Source organism: Vulpes vulpes, chromosome 16 (assembly GCF_048418805.1).
Source record: "Vulpes vulpes isolate BD-2025 chromosome 16, VulVul3, whole genome shotgun sequence".
Taxonomy (NCBI): Eukaryota; Metazoa; Chordata; class Mammalia; order Carnivora; family Canidae; genus Vulpes; species Vulpes vulpes.
This window is the reverse complement of record NC_132795.1, coordinates 53,364,646-53,389,810: the sequence shown is the minus strand read 5'-3', so window position 1 is coordinate 53,389,810 and position 25,165 is coordinate 53,364,646. Positions and strand designations below refer to the sequence as shown.

General features: G+C 59.5%; 1 protein-coding gene across 6 annotated transcripts in view; it reads right to left on the bottom strand.

The window, feature by feature from the left end:
* The window catches only part of TCF20 (transcription factor 20), a 194,143-nt gene that overhangs the window by 151,669 nt on the left and 17,309 nt on the right, over positions 1-25,165 (bottom strand). The window contains exon 1 of one of the 6 annotated variants that reach the window (XM_072741058.1): positions 21,036-21,100. The exons of 1 other annotated variant lie outside the window; for it this stretch is intronic. The gene's annotated coding sequence lies outside the window, so the exon portion shown is untranslated. Of the gene's footprint in view, positions 1-19,957; positions 20,083-21,035; positions 21,101-25,165 lie in introns of those variants that run through there. 4 more of the 6 variants (XM_072741060.1, XM_072741054.1, XM_072741062.1 and 1 more) reach the window with 4 other exon arrangements.

Sequence of the window (25,165 nt, the reverse complement as noted above, 5' to 3'; positions counted from 1 at the left end):
TCAGGTCTCTGCGCCAACCTGCCCTTCCCCCCGGCCCCGCAACCTGACCACCCCCACTCCCATCCCCTTATCCACTTTCCTCCCAAGGCTATCCCGGCCCCTGGCACCATCTGTCTGGCAGGCTAATGTCTGTCGCCCCCAGCACACCATCTGGGGAAGACAGGATGGTCAGCTGTGTTCACACTGTCTCCAGGCTGGGTGCGCAGGAGGTGCTCAGCATGTGTCTGGGGATGGACGAAGGGACGGGTGCACTCGGACACAAATGAACGAGGGACGAGCGACCCACAGGCCTCAGAGGGGCTCCAGAATCATCCGTCATCAGGATTCTGAGCTCACCAGCCACACGGTGGCAACCACAAATTCAGGGGGACTCTGGAACGGAGAATACCTGGCTGGCTGGAGGTGCCTCTCATGGGGGCCCACTGGAGATGGGGGCCTCCAGTTAGCCCCCAAGCCAGGCACATTCACAGCTGTGTTTGTCCATGTGCATGGCCGTTCCCACTCCCCCACTGCCCCCGTAATGTACACACAGCCTCCCAGGAAACTGCAAAAAATGAGTTAATATAACATTATGGCTGAGAATTTAAATACACAGGAGTCAGGCTACGCAGACTTACAGTTCCCCAAGCAACTGTAAAAAGCGCACAAGCAATTCAGGAGCAAGGGCTGGGAATGGATTTAAGGCCTTCTCGTGCAGAGGCAGACGCAGGGGCGGCTGTGGCCTGACCTGTCAATGCTGGACAGAAACCTTGGACAGATGGTGTTTTAGGGCACAAGGGAGCACCAGGGACATGCAACTCAGGCCACATGGCTCACTGGACACAGCCTGTTGGGGAGACCAAAGAGGCTCCAGAGGGGCCCACAGCCTTGTGAGCGGGGCCCCCAGCATCCCCCAGCACTGGCCCCCCAACTCTGGTTCCTAGGGCCAACCCACTCTAAGGGCCCGGGAGCCCACATGTAGCTGGTACTCCTGTCTACTCCATATGTAGAGGCATGTCACTGGGGACAGTTTCTCAGGTCCTTCTGTCCCCTCTTCAGCAAAACAGATTCCTGTCTACAATTACTGATTCAAGAAAACGGGCTCTGGGGGGCACTGCTGGGTTTCTCCCAACTACACCAACTTATGAGCCCCATGACCTTGGGCAGGTTGTTAGCTCACTCTGCCTATTTCTTGATGCAGATCGGGGGTGGGGGGGCACTCATACCTGCCACACAGGACCAGGACAACTGGATGAATTCGTACATGTAAAATATTTAGAACAGTGCCTAGCACGTAGCAAGCGTTCGATACATATGAGCAATTACTGGGATGCCTGGTGGCTCAGTTGGTGGAACATGACTTTTAGTTTTGGCTCAAGGCATGATCTCGGGGTCGGGGTCATGAGATTGATCCCCAAGTCAGGCTCTGCACTCAGTGGGGAGCCTGCTTTTTCCCCTCCCTCCCCCTCTGCCCTCCCCTCTCACTGACTCACGCACTCTCTCTTTCTCTATCTAAAATAAATAAAATATTTTTTTAAAAATGTGAGCAATTCTTACGGCTATCATTCCTGTCTTCCCTCCTAGTTCAAAAAGCAATCTGAAGAAGCACAAGACACATACCAACAGTTAAACAACTAGAGCAAAAAGAATTTCCTCACTTTCTTCCCTTGGTAGACTTCTTGAGGGCCTGCGGTTTGTCAAGCCCTGTCCTAAGCACTGGAGGCGGAGGGCAGCTATGAACACTCAGAAGATACCAAAGATGACCCTGAGGGAATCATAAGGTCCTTCAGAAGCTGGCTACGCACGGGGCTTGGGGCACGTGGCCGAGGCAGGGAGCAGCGAGTTGGCGTGAAGATGTCAGAGCAACCACTAGGCCCTCTTCTCGATCACAACATCACATGTCAGCAGGGAGGATCCAGGTTCTCCCCAGAGAGGCTATAGGGATGGACCGTCTGTGCAAGACGCAGGGCCTGCCTGCCAGGGGCCAGTAGAGGCTGAAGAGGTAGGGAGGACGAGCACTCCCTTGCTGGAGATGTGCCCACTGGGGCAAATGGGTCAACGAAGCTGTGTTCTCTGAGTCCAGGTTCCGATCACTTACTTGGCTCAGCATTCTTTGGCCTCTAGTTCAGAGGCTAAAGTGCCCACAGGACAACCTGACCAAAGATTGCAGAGGCCCAGGACACAAGGGGAAGTCTGGGTGGATGGAGAGAACAGGGCAACACTTGGGAGGCCGTCAGATGAGAGAGGCCAGGCTCCCAAGGCACGGGAGCTGAGAGGCTCTCAGATGGCACCTGTCTCAGGTGTCAGGCATCCCAGGGAGGAGCTGTGGGTTCAGGTCAGGAGACAGCATGATGCTAAGAGAGCTGGGGGTGCTGCTCTTTAGTCAGTCAAGGGTGACCTCTCGGAAGAGTGACAGTTGAATTGAGCCCTGCACGGCTGTGGGGGGAGAGTGCTCCAGGCAGGGGATCCACACGTGCAAAGGTCTGCGGCAGGAGGGAGCCTGACATGATGGAGGAGCAAGAGAGAGGCCGGCAAGGTGAGCACTGAACAAGGCCAGCGCCAGGTCCCGAGTCCGGCCAACTGGCTGAGTGAGGCCACATTTTTCCTCACCGAGGCAGACACAGGAAGAGCCGAGACGCAGGGGGCCCAGTGATTCAGAGCACAGACCCCAGAACAGGGGCCCGGGTTTGAAGCCAGCTCTGAACCTCTCTGCTTCAGCTGCTTCAGCTGTGAAATGGAGGTGACAGCTCTACTTCAGGAGGCTGTGGTGAGGGTGACCGAGTCAGTGCACCCAGAGCAGATGCCACATGAGCGTGTTACTATTATTGCTATAACTACTCCAGCCACGGTGACAGATAAACATGAATCAATCTCACTAGGCCTGAGAAAGACTTGGGAGGGACGGAAACCTGGGAGACAAACAGAAGCAGTGATATCAGAAAATAATCTACAATTTGAGAAAGAATCAGCGCTATTGGCTGTGAGTCAAGCCGTTTGCTGACACGCTTTTACAGCCATTGTGATCTCCTGGGCACCTGGCGACGATCATTACCCCCATTCTACAGGTGCAGACACTGAGGCTGAGGGAAACAAGGTGGCTGGCCCAAGGTCACCAGCACATCTGCAGATGAGATAAAAACCAGAAGAATCCCAGACTCAGATGCCAAACACAGGACTCAGGCAGCCACGGCCCAGGACCTGGTTCTCTCCTTGTCCCCGGCCTGGTCCCTCTTTGGCCTGTGCCCTGTGCAGCACTGGGACTCAAGAAACCACAGCTCAGTGAGTGAATGAATGAATGAATGAATGTCAAGCACGTGTAAGTCAGGCCACATGCCAGCAGCCCTGGCCCAAGCACTTTTCCAGCGTTCAGCCCCCTTGGCCAGCCTTCCTGACCTGACATTTGCTTCTCTTGGCCTCCTCCCGGCTGGGCACACGGATGCTCAATGGAGCCACTCGGCTGGGCTCCCCCACACTGTTCCAGGGCCAGGGCCAGGCAAGGGGACAGTCTTCACCCAGGAGCCCAGGAGAGCACCAGCTCCTAGAAAGAAAACCTCCAGGAAAAGGGAGGTGTCCCCTTCATCAGCCTCTTCCCTCTCACTTCACCAGAGTTCCCCGGCCAGGCCCACCTGCCGGGCTCCGGCAACACCACTGCCTACCCGGGCAAACCCCGACTTCCTCCCCATGATCATCACCAAGAAGCAGGGGCTGGCACCAACCCAAACAGCACACTCGGCTGCGAGTCACACCAGCGGGTGGAAGGGAGGCCCTGGAAATTTAATTCAATTCTGCCAATGTCTGTGCAGTGCCACAGGCCCGGGCATCACACCAGGAGTCAGAGGCGGGCAGGATACCGGGGGCCACAGCCTTGCCTCCAAGGAGCTCGCAGTCCTGACTAGCATCAAAGCCAGACACGGGGCACCCCAACGGGGAAAGGGGCCCGAGGACGGGACACAGAACGTTCACAGCCAGGGCTCTGTGGAGCAGGTCTGGTGGTGCTGAGATGGCCTTGGACACAAGAGGAAGAGGCCGCCCCAGGCAGAAGGACACAGGAACAAAGACCCAGAGTCTGAAGATGCAGGTGGGTGTGCTGGGAGGAGGAGGCTGTGGGTGTGCGGTGCCAGGGTCAGAGGTCCAATTCCTCCTCCTACTCACTCTTCTCCCTCCCCCTCCACTACCAGCCTGGCGCGGGCCCACGCACCTCTGTGAGCCTCAGTTTCTCAGGCTGAAAGTGCGGGGCGGGGGAGGGGGGGCGGTGTGTGCAGAGAAACAGGAAGGCCAGTCGCTTCTGCTACTGTCATCCTCGCAGAGATTAAGCCACCCGGTGCCTGGTGGTTGACGCCACAGGACGCCTGTCGTGGTGCACCACCCAGACTCCCTCCTGGGCCAAGGCAAGGGTTTCCCCAGCTGCCAGAGGGGTGGGTGGTCCAGGGTGCCCAGCGGTGTCCCTCAGCACCTGCCTCCTCCGTGGGGACAGCTCCCCCAGTGATCAGTCAATGCAGGGTGCAACGGCCTCGAGCTGGGGCAGCTCGGCAGGACCGCCCCAGCGCTGGAACCCCGATGGGGTCCTGAGGCCTCTGCTGCGACTGCCTCACAGCCCAACCTCACCCTCTGACCTGACACATGTTGCCCTGACAACATTCCCCAAGAAACCTCCCACATAGACACCCTGGGATCTGTTCCCGGTGAAGCCAACCTGTGATAATAATCCCTCCTTTCTTGGTCGGGGCCTGAGACCATGCGGTAAATTCCCAGCAGACATGACACACGGCACCTTTGTCACAGATTATTCGCAGCCAGACCTCGCGATGTGCATCCAACAGTCTGCTCCAGCTGGGACACGTGCTGGTATCCAGCTGGCTGACGCCAGGTTCTGAGCAAAGATGGGGGACAGCCCCAAGAGCACGCCCAGCATGACCAATGGGCAACGGCTGTCCCCAGCCAGCACTTTACCCACCCTGGGCCTCAGTTTCCTCCTCTGTAAAAACCACAACCATGGTCTGGACAGAGCTTTTAAACTGGCAAAGAGCAGCCACATCTGCCCTCTGGGGGGGTGGAGGAGGGTGGGCTGCATCGGCCTCACTCACCTTCCAAAGAGGAACCCAGGGAGGTCAATGCCCTGCCCAGCCTCACACTGCCAGGCAATTCCAGAGCTCTGGGCATAGTCCCCCGCCTCTGCTAGTGGCCCCTCAGCCTTTCAGTCTTTTGACAAGCACTTACCAGGTGTCTTTCTGGTGAGTAAAGTGTGGTCTTTGTCCACAGCCAGTAACGAAGCCCCCGTGGTGTCCGATCAGGAAGTGGAAAGGTACTCACATGCATGCTAAGTACGTCCCCAAGGGACTCCACCCTCCTGACAGCCTCCTGGGGCAAGTGGTGCTACCTGGCTTCGGGGGAGGGGCTGAGGCACAGCATGGGCACAGAGCCTAGCCAGGGATCCCCCTACCCCTGCCTCCCAGTGGAGAAGCTCTGAGCTGCTCCTTCTGCAGGAGGACAGCACCTCTGTACTTCCCTGGCTCTTCTGTCCAGATGTTCCTTCCAGCAAAGCTGGACACAGTCCCTGCAGAGTCCAGCTTTCCCGAACATTTCTCGGCAAATGAGCAGGGGGTCCTGGGAAGGCAGGGGGCTTGGGGTCCTGGCCTCCCTGAGGGGAGCCCTGGAGGACTTCCCAGAGGCAGGACAGTATGGGTGCTTTCAGGATCTAGGTGTCTGAGGGCCCCGAGGTCCAGTCCTCACCAAGAGTTTATGCGGAGGCAGCTCAGCCCCAAACCCCAACCAGTACTCCACCCATAGGACTCAGGCCCCATCTCAAGCACGGCTCCCACGCCACCACCCACTTTGAGCCTGGTCCATCCCCACCCTCTCAGGTATAAGCCTAGTCCTTGGCTTCAGACTGCCCAGGATCAAACCCTAGCTCATTCACTCCCTGGCCGTGTGACCCTGGGCAAGTCACTTAACCTTTCTGGGCCTCAGTCTCCTCATCTGTAAAACGGGGAGAGGGACCACCCTACCTCACCAGGTCATGGGTGGAGTCAAGTGATGACCAATGTGAAATGTTTAACCCAAGCCCAGCGCGTGGCAAGGGCCTGACACTCCTTCAGGAGCATCATTGTTTGCTCTTGCTGAATTCATCTGCCATGGCCTGTTCCAGGCCCCAGAGGAAGTCCTTGGTGCAGGCGTCAGCCAGGGAGGGAGAAAGAACATGAGTGCAGGATGGGTCAGGGACCCCACAGGCCTGCTGGGGCTCTCTTGCCGGCCCTCACCAAGGCCGGAGTCCGGGCCGTGCCTCCCTGCCCACCATTCGTGAGGCCTGAGACACCTGGACCACCTGACCTTGGGCCTGTTCTGTCCACACCTGCGTCCCACCAGCCTCCTCCCCTGGCTCATTCCACTGCCCCCCATCCCTCTCTGGTCCAGGGCAGAGACCTGGTGGGAGTCTCCCAGAGGCGAAGCAGGTGGATCTAATAAACCGCTTCTCTTCAGGAGCTACCACCTCCCCAGGCAGCGGCGGCAACAGCACCAGTCACACTGGGAGCAGCAACAAAGATGGGGCAGGGCGGTGGGAAGTCTTCCCTTCCTGCAGTGAGACCATAAACCTGTCCTTCACGCTGGCTCTCAGGCTGCCAAGGGCTGCTCACGTCTGCCTGGGGGAGCACCCAGCGAGTCTGGCACCCAGCCTGGACACACCTGCTTCGAAAGTGGCCATGGGACAGATGGCTGTGCGGGACCCAGGATGCCACGCTCCCCTCCCTGGGAGGAAGAGGGAGGACAGGGAGGAGGCAAAGTGAGGAGAGGCATGGGGCCGAGGCTGGGAAGCCACGAATGATGGGCCCGAGTGTGGGCTCTGTGCTGGAGTGGCAGGGAGCCTCTCACCGTATGGCAGGAGGCAGTGACGAGACCAAAGGGGTTGTGGGAACAGGAAGGCCAGAGCAGATACGTGCTGGAAAGCCACCCAGGAGGCTGCTGCCACTGGGCAGAAGGGTGGTGATGGGCCCAGCTTCAGAGGTGGCCCAGGAACCTGGGAAGCAGCCAGCGCCCTGCCCTCCACGCACCCTCCTGTGTCCCCTTCCTCCCCCGTCCTGCCCCAACCCCTGCCCGCCAAGGCCTAGGAAAAAGGTGGCCTCAAACTGGTTAGAAACGGCTCAGTGCACAGTGTGGGGGGCGTAGGCTCAGGAGCCACCAGGGTCAAATACGAGTCCTGGCCCAGAGTAACAGGAGACCCACTCACTGTCCGGGGGAGGCCCCAGGCTGCCTGCTGCCCCCTTCCTCACCCTCCTCCACTGGGCAAGGGCTTAAGCCCTGGATGGGGTCCCAGGTCCCAGCTCAGCCCCCGCCTATTCTGAATGTCTGCATGGACTCTAACCTAAGCTAAGCCAACGGTCACTTAGGTCCAGGGCCTGTCCGGAGCCTGAGACCCCAGAGGACTGTAGGACACCACCCTCTGCGCTGTGAATCTCAGTTTCCCCATCCGCAGCATGGAACGAGTCCCACCCCAGGCTGTCAGGAGGGTTACATGAAAGATCACACGGTGCACTTGCACAGCACAGAGCACAAAAGTTCCTTCCCTAAAATAAAATAAAATAAAATAAAATAAAATAAAATAAAATAACAAAATAAAACAAAAGTTCCTTCCCTGGGAAGCACTAATACTTTCAGGATGTCACCAGACAATGCACATGCCTACCTAACACCACATTCCCTCCCTCCTACCTCAGGACATTTGCACATGCTGTTCCTCCAGCCTGGAACACTCTCCCTGATTGTTCTGGGCTCAGCTGCCACCTCCTCCAGGAAGCCCTCCCTGGCTCCCCAGATAGTCAAGGCTCCATGAGCCTACCAGAATGCAAACTCCACGAAAGCAGGATGGTGACTGGCTTGCCCACTGCTGTATGTTCTCATAAATATTTGCTGAAGGCATTTGCTGAAGGCATGAATGCGACACAGTAACAACCACCCAGACCCTTCAGTGACAACACAGGGGGCCATCGGGGGTGATGGGGTCTTAAGGGCTGTGGGTGCCCCTGGAGGTCTCGGACCCAGGCTACAGGGTCTGAGAAGGGTTCCCAGAGAAGGTAACACCTCAGCCTGAAATCTGAGACTTGAAGCTACACGGTCCCCACCACCCGCGTATGGATTGGGAAAACCGATCTGTTAAGGGGCCGCCCTGTGAGTATCCTGAGAAACTACCCTGTGCCCACCATTCAGGGCTCTGCCAAGTGCCCCCGGGGCCACCTGCGGCCCAGCCAGAGCCACCACCTCCTTTCCTGGTCATCCTGGGTGGCAGGGCCGCGCGGGGCTAGGGCAGCGCTGGGTGTACGGCTGCGTGGCTGAGTCGGGCAGCTGGCAGCAGCGCAGCTCCGAACCAGCTGTTTGGATGACAAACTGCGTTCAAGCTTCATTAGGGTAATCACGGACTCCCCTCCCGGCAGCGCTGCAGAGCGCGACTGTCAGCCTGAACTAATCAAACCCGGCCCCAGGACACCCGCCCGCCTGGCTGACAAGCTGCTAAGCCGCGGAGCCACCTTGCGCTGCACAGCTCCCGGCCGAGCCCCGGTCCAGCTGGGCCCCGGAGAGGGCTGGCCTCACACAGGCCTACTGCACGCTCCCCCACATCCTGTGAACTTCACAGCCCCCCACCCCACCCCAGAAGGGTGGGGCAATCACGACTGGCACTCTCACTTTTTTATTTTTTTACAGCTGGGGAAACTGAGTTCACAAGGAAAGCGCTTCGGCCAAGACCACGCAGCTACATTAAGGCGGGAGGTGGGGGGAAGCCAGGCTGGGGCCCAGGTCTGCAGGGGCCCCACCACTCTTGCCCCCACTACCTCCCATGCCCAGGCAACCCTACTTCTTCCTTCTTCCCAGAGCCCAGCAGGCCAAGCCTAGAGCTCTGAGGTTCAATCAGCGACAAAGCCTTGGCGAGCACCTCAACGGACCTAGGCCTTGAGCCCCACACCCTAATAGGGACAGGAGAGGCTCTGCTAACACAGACATGGCCAGCACCCTGCCAAGTGCTGGAGCCAACGCTGGAACAGGCGATGCTGTCGGGGGTTCCAATCTGCCCTGTCGCTCGCAGTCACCTCCCTGCTCGGCTGGCCACCCCCAGGCATGTGCTGGCCAAGGCCAAAGCCAGCCCATCTGCCCCACATCCTCGGAAGCAGAACTTGGCTGGAAGGGCCGGCTCCATCCTTCAACTGGGGAAACCAAGGCCCAGAGAGGCAGTATCAGAGATGGTGGAATGTAGGCGGAAGAGTCTGGCCTTGAGAGGCAGATATTCACTCATCCAACCAGCCAGCCACTCACTCCACAAATACTAGCTGAGAGGCTGCAGCATGGCAGGCACTCCATGTTTGCTGAATGAACAGATGACTGGAAGGATGGGTGAATGAATCAATGCATGGCGCTGGGGATGTAGCCGTAAACAACACACACCATCCCTGCCTCCTGGAGTTTACTGACTCGTGGGGGAGGCAGATGCTTAACAATTAATTACAAATGAAACGGGCAATAAAGAAAAAACATGACCCTAGCCTGATGACATCCGGCCAGGAGGGCACAGCATGTGTGTGCAGGTCCAGGCAGGCAAGTGGTGGGAGGTGGCACTCCAGCTGGGCAGTGGAAGGATGTGGAGGGCAAACGGGAGGAAGGAACTGCATGTGCAAAGGTCCTGAGGCAGGAAGGAGCTTAGGGCTTCTGAGAATATAAGGTCCATTCATCTAAGTGGCTGGAGGGCAGTGACAGGGGCAGACACAGGCAAGGCCAGCGGGAGCGTCTGGATCTTTTATCCAAGAGCAATGGGAGCCCCTGCAGGGGTGTGAGCACAAGTGATCTCTGGTGCCACAGGGAGAGTTACCAGGAGGGTTCAAATCCCAGTTCTGCCAACTTCTACTAGAGCAACAGCACGGACAACTCACACAGACGTCCTGCGGAGTGAAAGCGGCAGAAGCCAAAGGAGACATACTGTGTGACTCCCTTTATGTGGAGCACACAGATGACAAAGCCAGCTTCCTCTGTCGGATGCCTGGTGGCGGCAGGTGGGCGATGAGTGGCTGGGGTGTGAGGGAGCTTCCTGGGGTACTGGGAATGTTCGAGGTCTGGGCCTGGATGGGGGCTGCCAGCAAGCGATACATGCATGTGAAAATCTATCCAGCTGTATGCTTAGGACTCGTGCACTTTTCTGTGTTCAGCTATACCTCCCAAAAAAAAGTCAGTAAGAACAAAATCCTGGCTTCATCACCCTGCCCTCTCAGTCTGTGCCTGCACATGCCAAGTGGGGGCAGTGGCAGGACCAGCCTCACAGCACAGAGGCTTTGAGAGGATGGTGGGTACTTGGCTGTGCACAGGCCTGGCCAGTGGCCACTCCACGGGGGATGCAGGGCACAGCAAGACAGAAACGCATCTGGCTTCTCTCTCAACTTGGCCCTCTGTGGGCCTCAGTTTCCCCATCTGCAAGGGGCCAGTGGTCTCCACCCGCTTCAGGGCCAGCAAAGGAAAAGCGGTAAAAACCCTCAGCCAACCCACTGTGAGCCTGCCTGTTCTCAGTCACAAACCTGAGAAGAATCTGGTGTTTGGGACCCACAGTTCCCTCGTCCAGTTCTGCACAGGGTGCAGAGCATCACAGCGGCCTCCAGAGACCTCGGACAGCCTTGGGAAACCAGTGTCACCTGCAGGCTCAGCTGTCCCTGTGGTCCCCTTAATATCATCTTCTCATGAGTCTGCCAATGACTTGGGGGCAAGGGGGGGTGTCACGACCACCATCAGCTCTGTTTCACAGAGGAGGAAACCAAGGCTCAGAGATGACATGGGCAGAAAAGAAAAAACAAGACCCAGCTGGATGACATCCACCAGAAGGGTCCCCAGCATGCGTGTGGAGGTCCAGACCGGCAGGCCAGGGGAATGGCTGGGATCCCCACGGTCAGCCCGCCAGGCACAACCCAAGTTCCCAGAGGGTAAAGCCAGAGTGCTCTGTGCCCAGTCCTCCTCACCACCTGGGGGTTGCTCACTCACACAGCCAGTTCACCCGGTCAGAGGTCAGTCAACAAACCGACAGAGCACCCACCATGTGTTGCAGGCACTGTTCTAGGAGCTGGGCCAGTGAACGAGCCCACCAGGTTACAGACTCCAAACCAACACCAGCTCCGCCTGTAACTCATTCAGCAAACACCAAGAATAAGCATGGTGGTGAGGGGAACTCACCCTGAGCATTATTTCATCCGATCCTCCAAGCGGCCTCATGGGGGAGGCATGGTTATGCCCATTTTACAGATCACCGAGGCTCAAATTCAGTGGCTTGCCCGAGGCTGGCCTCACCATCTCTAAGGGGAACGGGATCTAACCCCAAGCATGTAGGCACCTCAGTCCCCTCTGCCTGTCGAATGGGCGCTAGTCCTTCCCGTGCGGTACCTCATAGGACTCCGTGCCCACCCCAAGCCTCGGGCCAGGCCCCGGCTAAGTGCAGTACCCACAGCAGCACAGCAGCTGGCCCCATAATGCAGCGTGGCTTTGGCCTCTGCCTACACTCCTGGGATCCGGGCTCTGTGGGACTACCATAGGCCATCCCTGCCCCTGGGGCCCCTACCTGAGTCAGCTTAGCCCCGGCAAAGACCCTAGCTCTGTGCTGGGCCCCATGAGGATGGGGAGTAAGGGAGACAGACCAGAAAGCACACAACCCCACCCGAGATGCTCTCCCCACTACACCTCCCATAGTGGCACCTTCTTCCCTCAGGTCTCAGATGAAAGCCTCCCTGAGCACTGTGCCCTCATCAGTGCCCCCAAGCCCACCCACTGTCCAGCACTCCTCGGCCTTCCTACACAGTTCTGCTTACAATCCGCCACTAGATGTGGATTTGCACGTTTACGAGCAGATTGTCTTTCCTGCTATACTGTCGAGGCTGGGACCTGGTCTGCATCCCCCTCAGCCTCACCCCCCAGCCCAGGATCTGGTGCACAGTAGGGCCTCGATATTGTGATTAAGTGAATACATCTGTTGACTGAATGCTGACTAGCAGAGGGAAAAGCCCAGGGGTTGTGGGAACACAGTGCGGGGGGGCGGGGGGCATCTGTTCCCCCCTGAGCTGAGCAGGGGGAGGGGAATGAGCCAGGGTCTCAGGCAGAAGGCACAGCAGTGGCAAAGGCCCAGGGACAAGAAAGACCTGGGCTCTGGGGACCTCCAAGTGCAGTCACAGGGCATTGGGGTACACAGGGGGTGAGACGGGGTGGCCAGCAGGTTCGGGGAGCAGAGCTCCAGGTCTGGGGCAGGGGTCCCCCAGCATTCATATCCCCTCCCAGCTCTGCCCAGACTAGCTTGGCCCCCGCTCCCCTTCACCTCCAGGCCCACCCACAGTCAGCACCGAGGTCTGCGGGCCGCCATCGCCTGTCTGCTACCCGCAGGCACCAGGAGCACGGTCCCCGGCACCTGTCCGTAGGTCAGGGACCCAGCCGACCACCCGTGCAGACTGTAGTCAGTGACCTTGGCCTCGTTAGCACGGCCTTCTCCAGCCAAGCGAAGCAGCTGACACCAAGAGACAAAGCAGGGGGCTGTGCTTTCTCACTGCAGAAGGTGGCATGGCTGTAGGCAGCAGGCTAAAGTCACTTACGTGCCCCAGCCGGGGCAAGGACTGGCTGCATCCAACATAGAAAACAGCTCCACACCCCATGCCAGCGGCCCCGGCACACCTGGCATAGCTGGGGTGGTCAGGTGGGAAACACCCCTTTAGAGGTCCTCCCTCTCCACCTCACCTCGGACAACCTCGGCTCTAATCACCAGCCCCAGCTGCCCCAGCCCCTCCACCCGGACATCCCCCAGCTTAGGCCTGTTCCAGGTATCCCTTCTCCCTAAATGGCATCTCCAACCCACCCCACCAGATGCTCATTCAGGAAACTGGGGCCCTATCCAAGCCTCCCCTCTCCCCAACTCTCGAGGCCGCATGGACCCTCCCAGCTCCAGCCCTACTACCATCTCCCTCATTCCCTTGTGTTACCTCCAGACTTGCTACTGAGAGCCTCTAAAGATGCCCCATCACAAGGAGACAATCCAAGCACCTTCCAAGAACGATCTGGCTCCTACCACACCTCATGGCCACACTGGCCTCCCTCCTGTCCCTCAACAGGCCAAACTCAGAACTGCCACAGGGCCTTTGTACCGCCTCTACTTGGGATGCTCTTCCTCCTAATTTCCCATTGCCAGCCTTCCCCGACCTTCGGCTCTCAGCTCCAGCATCTCCTCTTTAAAAAAAAAAAAAAAAAAGATTTTTATTTATTTGTTTGTTTGTTTGTTTGTTTATTCATGAAAGACACACAGAGAGAGGCAGAGACACAGGCAGAGGGAGAAGCAGGCTCCGTGCAGGGAGCCCGACGTGGGACTTGATCCCGGGATTCCAGGATCACGGCCTGGGCCAAAGGCAGATGCCAAACTGCTGAGCCACCCAGGGATCCCCTCCAATATCTCCTCTTGGTGAGGCCTCCCCAAAGCACCCCGGCCAGTGGTAGCCACCTGCCCACCCACCCCAGTCACCATCAAATGACACTGTTTCACATTCCTCACTCCTCATCTGTCTCCCCGACAGCATGGGAGCTGTGGGATGCAGTGCACCCAGTGGTGACTGCTTCATCCCCAGGGCCTGGTGCGCGGGAGGTTTTCCATAAATCTGCTCAGTCGATGAGCTCTTGTCTCCGTGCTGCAGGTGGATCTGACCACATCAGGGGCTCGCTCCTGGGACCGCCCCGGATGCTGCTGCTTCATACCCAAGGCCCCCATGGTCTGGCCTTTAACTACTTCTTCAGGCTTGACTGAGACCTTCCGCCTCACTGATTCCCACACCCACGCTCCGTTGGGATGCCCTCCCTGCCCCTTCTCTGCCAGAAAATCCTACTCACCCCCTCAATTTTCCACACCCGTCAAAACCCCTACCTCTTCCTTCCTACCTGTCTCTCCCCCAGTCCTCAGTACCATCAGCCTATATGCCTTGTCACCCGCCACTGACAGCCTGGCATCAGCTTCCAGCCCCCACCTCCTCTCTTGTCACAGATGCTTACGAGCCCTGGTGCCACAGCCAGCACATGGTGTTCCCACATCTAGCCCTTTCACACCTCCAAGCCTTCGGCCTCTACAGTTCCTTCCGCCTGAGTGCTCTTCCTCCCCTTCTCTGCCACACAAACTCCTACTCATCCCTTAAGGTCCAACTCAAAATGCCACCTCTTTTGTAAAAATCCTGGCTCCTCCTTCTCATCAATCAGGCCTCGACTGGTTGCAAGAAAGAGAAGTCTAACTCGCGATGGCTTGGGCAAAGAAGGCGACATGCCTGTTTGTATAACTGACAATCCCCGGGGGTGGTTTCAGGTATAGCTGGAACCAGATGCTCAAACTAAGTAATCTATACGTCTGTCTCAGCTCCACCTCCCTCCACGGGGCGACTCTGCAGAGATTCCCTGCCCGGGATGTGGCTGGTAGGAGAGAGGGCCTGGCTGCCCCACATCCACTCACTCTGGCTCAGCGACCACAGCCAAGAGTCCAGGGCGGCCTCTGATGGGCTCAGATGGGCCAGGCTCCTGTTTCTCAGCCCATCATCGAGGCCAGGAGGACAGGGTGTCTGGGCCCACCTGGGTCTCCCACTCAGGGAGGCGGTGGACTGGGGGTCCCAGGACCTCTGGGTGCCCGGAAGACAGCGCCCTTACACCCGATCCCGCACTCCACTTCCCTTGGGGACATGTGTCCCACACTGTAGGTGCCACCTAGGCCCCCGAGGGCCCTCGATGCACGGCTTCGGGACACAAGGAAGCCCACTTCCCTTACAGCCGGTCCCCGTGCCCACGCCGCGACAGCCCCCAAGGAGGCCCCCAGAAACTTTCCGCCTGATGGAAGGGAGGTGGGCCGCGCCGGGGAGCCTGGGTGCGCTGGGTGTGCAGTAATGGGTTAACTGTCACCCCTGGCAGGCGGCAGATCTGCATTTTCACGGAGGCCTCAGGGGGACACAAAGCTTAAATGGCAACGCGGGGAGGCGGGCGGGGGGGGGGGGGGGGGGGGTGCCCTGGGGGGGCCCTCGGCAGCGCCCGGTCCCAGCAGCCCAGCCCGCGGGGGCCACTCGGCCAATAACGAAGAGCTCGCTAAGGGGCTGCGAGTGGAAGGGCTGGGGAAATAATTACCGAGGAGGCCGGGAGGGAGGCGGGGAGGCTGGCGAGAGGCTTAATGAAACCGCTGCCGCCGCGGCTCTGCCTGCTCGGGAGGCGGAGGCAGACAGCCATGTTGCCAGCTCCCGCGGAGCCTGCCAGGCCGCCGGCAACAATAGGCACCTCGGCCCGCCGCCCCGGCCTGGCTGCCAGGGGCCGATCTTAATGCACTAACGTCCACCACGTCCACCACGGGAGATTTCAGCACATCTCCCCCTGGATCGGCCGCAGCCCATTCACATGCATTCTAACTAGAACGCCTGGCGTTCTGATTCCACGCAGAATCACCATCGGGCAGGGAGGGGGGGTCTGGTCCCATTTTTCCAGTTGGGAAGCTGCCCCCCCGCCCCGCCCCAAACCCCAGAAAGCCATCCACCTCTCTCCGGGGCCAGGGTGGTTCCAAGAAAGCATCCGGCCCTTTAATCCCTCCTGTGAGCAGCCCCTCTCCCCGACCCCGCACAGCTTCTCATTCTCCCAAGAGCTCTGTGAGGCAGGCAGGTGCCACGGCCCCCTTTAACAGCAGTGCCCAGAGTCACACGACAAGGCCAAAGGGGCAGGAGCTCCGCCCAAGGCGCACACTCCTGGTCCAGTGCTCCTCCCTCCACGCGAGGATCACACACGTCAATGCAAACTGCCCTGTGGTTTTCGGTTTACAATATCCCGCTTCGGCTCCGGATGAGACAGGCCATGGAGGCACAGAGAGGGTAAAAATTGTACCCAAGGCCACACAGCGAGACCTCAGAGCTGGGTTTGCTGACTCCAGAACCGTGTGCTTTTTGTTCAAACATTCCATGATGCACAGTGGGTGCACAGTACCCGCCCCACCCCCCAATCCCCCCGTTGCCGTAGGTTGATGGAGAGATCTGGGGCCACAGAGTTAGGGCAGCTGCCTGAGGCAGAGGTGACCACAAAACACTGCTCACTTCCTCTACACTGCATCGGGTGTATGCCAGGCAGTTAGCACAGCGCCATCCCATTGTGCAAAGAGGGAAATTGAGGCTTGGAGAAGCGAAGAGACACATGCCTCACAGTGACCCTCAGCTGGTGAGTGGCACAGCCCAAATCATTCAACCATCCCATGGGGTGGTCCCGGCCCAGCTGCTGCCTACCCCCTTCAGCAGGCACTAGACCCACCAGGTGCTCCTGGAATGCAATCTGAGGTATGGACTGGAGGCCAGGGATTCGAGGTACTAAGTCGGACCCACCCCCCACCTCCCAGAACCCTTGGGCACACAGGAAAGGCTGGGAGTCAAAGGAGTGGGCGTGAAGAGAGGATCTCGGTCCCTAAACATTCAGCAGAACATCCCCTGCTCACACCCTGCTTGACAGCCTGGTCTGAGGAACTCCAGGGGCCATGAACTTGGTGACCAGCTGGGTCGCCCCACATCAGAGTCTGGTGCGGACAAGATCTGCGAGGAAAGGCTACACTCCCTCCACCTCATGGGTGTCCCTTTGGAGCCTTCCAGATATCCCCAAGCCTTGGGGAGACTACTTTCTAGCAACCCCAGCAGCTCATGCAGCCCTGTCCCCAGCTGTTCCTGGACTTGTTTCCCCAGGGAGGCCACCAGAGGACATGCTACCTCTAAACCCCTCTGTGGGTACAAGACTCCAGTACAGGGGCATGTCCTGGATGAATGAATGAGTGGGCGAATGAATGATGGAACAAGCCAATACCACGTGATCTGCGGCTGTAGGCTTCCCACAGCAGCCTGCACTCAGCAAGGGGAGGTCTGTTTCTGTTTACCAAGAGGGACTCCCACCCCACAAGACCAGCCCCAGCCCCCAACCATTGCCAGACATGGAAACTGAGGCTCAGAAGTCCCAGGGCCTCATGAGAAGCACCAGCACCAGGATCTGAACCCGAATAGCTGGGCTTGAATCTGCGCTTCAGCCCAAGGCTCTGTTTTGCCCTTGTTTCCCAAGATGAATCCATCCATCCACACTCCCTTATCGGATCCCCACTCCCCCGCAGAGGGTTATGACCGTGCCCATCCCAGGGACCTGGGGCGCTCAAATGCAGACCAGTAGAGGGCCCAACCCAAGGTCACGTGGTCACCAGAAAGCAGAAGGTCTTAAACCTCTCCCACCTCCCAATCCTCATCGTCCCTTGCACACACCAAAGCTGCCTCCTTCCCCATCATCAAGGCAGTAAAGAGAAGGGGAAGGGGGAGGGGGAGGGGGAGGGGAAAGGCAAAGAGGAAAGCCTCCCCCCAGCCCGCAGCAGGCTCCTTTCTGGTCAGGGGAAAGGCCTCTAATGAAGGCCCCACAGATGCTGGCGGTGTCAGCCTGGGAGCCCCGCGGAGCTGCAGGGCGCGCATCTCTGCTCCCAATTAGCACACAGGTCCTCCATCAAAGCGCACGCCTGCTGCCAGGAGCAGAGGCCAGAGGGACGGCCCTTCTAACAGTGGGAAGAGGCCACGGCTCTCTGGCAGGCCCTGGCCCCTACCCCCTTGCTTTTCTGGGGGGAGTGCAACCCCCCTCAGTCCCCTCACTCACTCACACCCTCTCCAATCAGCCAGCTCAGGGCAGCGCCGTCACCCTGGGGGACGCGCTAATGAAGATGGCCGACATTAATCTCTTCCCTCTCCCGACAGGTCAATTTATAGTTCCATGGGGAGCCCTGGCGCTTGGCCAGAGGGCCTGACATAACTCTCCCTGTTCCCTGGGAGGACGTCGGGGGTGGGCTCCAGGGGGCAGAGGGGCCGGCCACTCAGGGGACAGGGTGGGGAGGGCCCTTCCACCTGAGTGCCCACCATGACTGCACCAACAAACCCAGGTGGGACCTTGGCCCCTGAAGGCAACGGCTGAGGGTCAAGGCCTACAGGTCCCTGGGAGCAAACCTGGTCCTCATCTCCTCAATCTAGGGTACCCTGCTCACCAGTAGGAGACCCTGAGGAGGCAGGAGGCTCATGACGTTCCACTCCTCACTGAGTCCCATGGGGTTCTGAGCACCCCCCTCTAAGGAGCTTAGGTCCATCTGCTTCTGCCAGACTCCCCAGTGTTCCTTCCTCAAAGACCACCGCACTGGGTCTGGCCTTGGGCATGCGTCCGCCCTGGCCCCTACTCTCCCAGAGCTCCCAGTCTGGTGGGGGAGGCTGACACAGAAGCATGTTTTGCCATGCTGCACCATGTGAGAGCTGTAATGGAGGGACTGGCCAAGAGCAGGGGTGCCCATGGGAAGACACGTGGACTCCACCTGCCAGAGAGAGGTGGGGGTCTGGGGGGACTACTGGGAGGAAAACCTAGCTGGGCCATGAGGATGAGCAGGAGTTCAACAGGCCAGAAGAAGATACAAGGGAAGGGATGTTTGAGAAACAGATCATCTCAGAGCGGGGAGACCCAATGCTCAGGGGCTCTGCAACAGGGGACATCCTGCTCAAGAGGTCAGGGCAGACCATATAGAAGCCCAGCCTCAAGGGGCAGCTAAGAAGTTTGGGGTAATTTAGGTCCATGGACAGTTGAGTTCAGAAGCTCAGAGCTGCCTGTAGAAAGACAGCTTTGGCACAGTGTCCCAGACTGATGGTTGAGGCACGGGAGGTGAGGTGGAAATGTCCAGGCCAGAGGGTAAAAGGAAGGACAGACATATAAGGGGCAGAACCAACAGAAGCCTGTGACTGACTGGACAGATGGGCAGGTAGAGGCGCCTGGAAGGCCACAGGCCTGGGGTCTCCAATTTGGGTGCCAGCACCAGGTGATGTCATTGGTCTGGGGTAAGATAAGGAATTGGACCTCATGCTTAACTTGTGAGCCCAGGAGGTCCCGGTGGGGCCCCAAACCCAGGCCCGGGCCAGCCCCCCAATGTTGACCCCAGGTGCAAAATTCTGAGCAGTGCTGGACTCTTGCTCCTGGAGCCAATTCATTTCCTAGAGGAGATGAAGCCGGGGGACTGCCTACCCCCTCCCAGACACTCCAGGAGGAAGCAGGCGGCTGGCAAAGGCAGGGTGTGAGGTGAGGCAGCTCTGCGATGCTGGACAGAGCCCTCCCGTTTGGAAGCATGTGGGCCAGGCTGCCCCCACCGCCCCCAGTGCCCAGCGCTGGTTCTGCACTCACTAGGCGCTCCTGGCATCTCTGCTGGACCGATGTCCCAGGCCACAGGCCCCGGCCCCTCCCTGTGTCCTACTGTTCCTTCAGGGCTCCCCGCCAGGTCTCATCTAATCCCCTCCGGTTACCCTGGGAGTGTCCCCATTTTCCTAGGCTGGAGACCCAGGCCCAGAGAGCTGAGGGACCTGCTCAAAGCCCCTCTCAGCTTCTTGGTGCTGTAGCCAGGATGGAACCAGGGTCCAAATGACCCCAAAGCACACACTCTTAAAGCAAGGGGGGAAAAGAACAAGGCCGGAATAAAGAACCTCCATGCTTACAGTGGCTGCATTATGGTGGTGGGACAATGGCTGATTTTTTTTTTCTTCTTTTCTACAATGAAATATTCATACCCTCACTCTGTGGCTGTGTGTGCCCTAGTGGGGAGAGCTGTGGCTTCGGCGTCAAGCAGCTCAGGGCTCAAAGCCTGGCTTGGCCACTTCCTAGCTGGGGACCCTGAGCGAGCCATTTGCCCTTTCTTAGCCTCTGTTTTCTCATCTGTACAATGGGGACAACCCCCCCCACTCGAGCGGAGCGGTCACACCTGGCGCACAGTAGGCACGCAGTAAGTGCTAGCCTCAGAGCAGCACACCCCCGCGTTCTCGCCACCTATCCGGCCTCCGGAGGGAACTTGAGACGCCCCCACGTGCCAGACGCGGGTGCTGGGCGGGCACCGGGTCCCCGGGGCGGGCGCCCACCCACCCGCCCGCCTCACCCCGCCGCGCCCGCGCTGCCCCCTTACCCTGGCGGCCGGAGGGCCGGCATCGGTCCCGCAGGAGAGCCCGGGCAGCGGGGCCGGGCTCCGGAGCGCGGGGCGCGGGCGCGGGCAGGGCGCGCGGGGGCGCGGGCCGCGCGCTCCGGGCCGTGCGCCCCGCGGCCGCCGCGTCCTCGCCTCCAGCGCGGGCCCCGCGCGCCCCGGCCGGCCCGGGGGCAGGCCCTGCGCAGCGCCGCGCCGGGTGGGGGGCGGGCCTCGCGGGCCCTGGAGAGGCGCCCGGGCGGCGCGGGCTCCCGGCGGGCGCGGGCGGCGCCGCTGCGGTGGCCCCGCTGCTGAGTGGTGGGACGCGATTTACTGGCTGCAATTCCCGGCGCCCCTCGATGGCACTTAAGAGAGACCGGGAGGGAGCCGGGGAGAGCGGGCGGAGGGCGGGCGGGCGGAGGAGGGGCGGCGGGAGCCGTGCGCGCCGGCGGGGGAGGGGCGCGGGCGGGGGCGGGCGGGCGGGAGGTGGGGAGAGGCCCGGATGGAGGCGGCGGGCGGCCGCGGCGCGCGGGGCTGGGGTAGGGGGGGCCCTGCCTCCAGCCCCCGCCCACCCGCGCCCAGCCCCCCCACGCGCTGGCGCCGCCGCTGGAGGTTAGGCCACCCCACCACCACCCAGGCGGCCCACCCCCCCCTTCAGAAAACCCCCTCCATCCCAGCGGCCCGGCCCACCCCGCCTCCCCCTTCACAAACCCCCCACCCTCCAGCCGGCCCACCCTGCCCAGCCCCCTCCGCCTTCCCAGCCCCCCCATTCCGAGCAGCCTGCTCCACCTCCGCGCCTCCGCCCCATCACCTCTGTCACTGAAGATCAGAAACTTGGCCCACAGGCCTAATCCGGCCAAAGCCAGCTCGATTTGACCCCATGGCATTTTTTGTTTTTAATTAAAAATCATCCCCGACATGTAAAAATCGGGCATTTTCACATAAAAATCTACCTTTCCAGCTTAGTTTGGAAAAGAGGAAGCTCGGGCACAGGCCTCCCGCCCCCCCGCCCCCCCGCCCCCCCTTGGCTGCAGTCTTGACCGAGCACTAGCCTGCAGTTCTCCCCAGTCCCCACCAGGCCCACCTGCCTGGCCCAAGAGGCCTGTGCTTTCTCTTGCTTGGAGCTCTTCCCACCCCAGTGCCTTTGCAGGTCCCTCTCCGTGGGAAGCCCGCCCCCACCGCTTCAGGCTCCTCTTTTGGGAAACCTCCTGGCACTGTCCCCCTCCCCTGGGGCCACCCAGCCCCTCCCTGCTCCCACAGCCCCCCAGGAGGTAGTGGCGCCTGCCCCGCCCTGTCTGATTCCTTGCTGGCTGGCACCGTGGCCTCTGCGGCTGCGCTCTCGCCCCAGGGCGGCTGCTCTCTGGCTGAATTCTCCCTCTCATCCTGGCTCGGGGCCTGGCCCACAGTAGGCGCTCAGTAAGTGTTGGCTGAGTGGCAACCAAAGAAGAACGGCCGGGATCAGGATTCCGCTAGGCGGCCTGGGCCGTGGTGGGCACAGGGCACCAGTCCCTGCAGCTGATGTTCATTTTAAAAGCCTCAAATGTTCGTTCGGGGTGGCTCTTGCCAACCAAGGAAGCTAATGATTTCCACGCTTCATTTTTCTCCACCTTAATCCCACTGCCAAGGCTTCAGGGCCTCGGCTGCCACTGCCCTCAGACTGGCATCAGATCCCTCCCAGAAGGTGCCGTCCACCTCGGGAATGTCTAGGAGGCTCAGGGGGATCCAACTGTGCCTCCCTGGCACCTGTGAGGTCACAACGAGCCTCAGGACCACAGGGTCTGAGGGCAGCAGCTGGCCAGTGCCCCTGGGAGGAACAGAATACTCCAGACAGCCCTTGTTGGCCAAGGTAGCTGTGATGACTCCCTGGGGCAGGTTCCTCCAGTATCCCTTCATCCTTCAGCTTCCTGAGCAGAGAACAGGGAAGGGGGCGCAGGCAAGAGTCACACCTTTCCAGCCACCAGCCACACCACAGGTCTCGTTAAAAACCTATGTCACAGGGGTGCCTGGGTGGCTCAGTCGGTCAAGTGGTGGAGCATCTGCCTTTGGCTCAGGCCACAATCCCAGGACCCTGGGATGGAGCCTCACATGGGCTCTCTTCTCAGTGGGGAGCCTGCCTCTCCCCCTGCATCTGCCCAGCGCTCCCCCTGCTTGTGCGTGCGTACTCTCTCTCTCTCTGTCAAATAAATAAATAAAACCTTTAGAAAAACAAAAAATCTGTGTCACAAACCCAAGCAGACACCAGGATCCCATTTTACAGAGAAGAAACAAATTCAGAGAAGATGACCTTGCCAAGGTCACAGGTTGGTAGGAAACTAAGCCAGGAGCCTCATGGCCCTCCAGAGTGCCCCTGCCTGCTGGGAAGTGAGACTCCCTCTCAGGGCAGGTTCCAGAGCTAAGGGCTGGTCTGGAATGGGGGAGATGCAGGCACCTGGACCCCAGAGCTGGCTCTGAGCAGTCCTCCCTCCCAGAACCTTGCAACCCTGGACAAATGCCCAGGACCCTGTCTGCCCCACCTACCCCAACCATCTCCCGGCCTCAGTGACCCACCCAGGTGCCCTCTTGGTGAAGGGACCAGAAAGCAGGCCTAGCTCAACAGCCAGCAACCACGGACAAGTCACAACACACCTTTCTGAGCCTCAACGTGCCCATCTGCAACATGGGAGAACAGCTGAGCCTCTGTGGGTTTTCAGGGGCACACACGGGACAGCAGACCAGGAGGCAAAGAGAAGAGAGAGCCAGGAGGTTAATTGCTTGGGTTCTGGAGTGAGGCAGCCTGAGTTCCAATCCTGACTTCCCAGCCTCCTAGCTGTGACTCACCTGCTCAGGGCCTCAGTTTCCTTCTCTGTAAAAAGCATAGGGCAGATCATAGGAAGACTGACTTAAGAGACCGCAGTGAGCCTGATATGGGGTGATGCGTGTAGAACCACTCAGCATAGCCTGGCAATCGTAAGCCTCGAGGCTTGTGACCTTTATGAGGGAGACAGAAGGGAACAGTTAATAGCGTGGGCCCCAAGGGGTTCACGTCCTAGCTCCACTCTACCAGCTGTATGGCTCCGAGCAAGTCACACAACCTCACTGGGCCTCAGTTTCCCTGTCCATAAAATGAGAATATTGGTGGTGGTTCCCACACCATTGAGTTGTGCCGGGGATTGCATTAGTTACCTCAGATCCGGTATTCAGAAGAGCCTGCCCCGGGTAACCCTCCAACAGCATTAGCTCACTGCTCATTACTCTCCAGATGAGGAAAGGCAGCCAGCCCCAAGTGCAAGGAGACTCCCCTGCTGTCCTTATGAGCCCAGGGGCATGGTTTTTGGTTTAGTTTGTCTTAGGAAGCCAGTGAGCCTAAGTTCCAATTCCACCTGGGCCGGCTAGGGCTCTCTCGGTTTCCTCAGCTGGAGAATGGGTGCAGGTAAAGCAGTGCCTGCAGCAGCCACCTCTTTGAGCCGTGCCTGGGTCCCCGGGCTGTGCCCACATACCGCCTCTCACCAGCTCCAGGAGGAAATGCACACAGCCCAGCTGGGGACTCTGGCAGCCCCGCACATTGGCCAGATGGGGAACACCTGACTTCCCTCAGCCCCTTGACCGCAGGCCTGGGAGGCTGCCAAGCCAGCAAAGGCCTTGGTCTGTGATTGGCATGTCGTGGGAGGACCAGCTGAACCCTTCAGAGCTTGAGATGGTCCCCGAGGCCATGGAGAGGGGTCCACCTGGAGAAAGGGCAGAGGGACCCTCAGGAAGGATTTTTCTGCCCCCACCCCTGACTTCCACAGTTCCCAATCCTCCTGTTTCACTATCTCTGTAGTAACAACCCCTAGTTAAAATCATCTTTATTCCACTGTGTTTTGTCTGTCTTGACCCTCTCTCCCCCAAGAGCACATGAGTCTGTGAGGACGGGGATTTTTATTGTCTTGATCCCTGCTGTACCCCCAGCATCTAGAGTAAGTGTTAAGCACATAGTAGGTGCTCAACAAACACTGGGCACTGGAGAAGAATTTTCAGATGGTGACACTGAGCTAGAAGGGTAGGGTGGCAGGGCCCCTCTGCCTGCGGACAGCTCCCCTTCTCGGAAGACAACCCAGTGCAGCTGCTGTCCCCTTGCTAGCTCATTGCCCCCACAGCGAGGGTTGGGAGGCCTGAGTTCTGCACACACACACCCTCACTGCAGCCAGGAAGTGTGTAACTGTCACTGCAGTACAACTGGGCCTCTTGGGTGAGGGAGAGACCTGGGCAATTTTCTGGCTCACACCTCATTTCGATGCTGCCTGGTGACACAGATAGGCCCGCAGGCCCAGGAAAGTCCTGTTCCAGCAGATGCAGGCTGGGACTCCTGCCCCGCAGCCCCGCAGGGCTTCTCCACCCCCAGGACCGGAGGGGCTTCCCAGCAGAGCCCCAGGATGGGATCTGGGGGCTGGGCTCCCGCCCCCTCCCCAGCCACAGCCCCTCACATGGGCATGGCGCTCCCCCGTTACAGTTTACAAAGTGCGTTCACAGACATTATCACATTGGCTCCTAAACGCCCCCTAAAAACCACAATAAATCTCTCGCTCTGGCTCTGGAGCCCACCGGCTGCTGTGTAATCAGTGAGCAGAGGGGCCTCAGGGCCCAGAGCCTGCCAAAGCTGAAGCCAGCAGGGGCAGAGGGGGGTCCACGTGGGCGGGTGGCAGGTGGCGGGTGGCAGGCCCAGCTGGGGCGCTGCGGGAGTGAGGATCGAGTCCTGAGGCCCGATCCTGCAGAGGAGAGAAGTGCCGTCTGGGAGAGCCAGCCAGTGAGGCTTGCAGGGAGAGGTTTACGGGACCTGGGAGGTGGGCCAAAGGTTCAGGAAAGGACCAGAGGGTTCCTCGGCACTTAGGAAGGCCATCAGGGAGGTGGGCTGGTGGCCAAGGCACAAGGGACCCAAGGACAATCAGCCCGGGCTGGCTTCTCTTCACCCCCTAGATAACAGCCCTCAACCAGTTCCCCTGTGTGCCAGGCTCTTGTGCATGCTATCCCTCTGTCTGAATGCCTTTACTGCCTTTTTGAAATCTTAACCGTCCTCAAAGGAGAGCTCAGAACCCCCCATTTGTAGGTCTCTCCCCAGCTCCTAGAGGCTGCAGCTCAGACCACCCCAGCTGTGCCTGGTCTCCCTGAATTGATAGCCCCCTCCCCTCTTTGTGCCCTCTATGCCCCTGAGGGCAGTGAATTTGCAGTGACTGAGTCCCCACCCCCACCCCTCACACC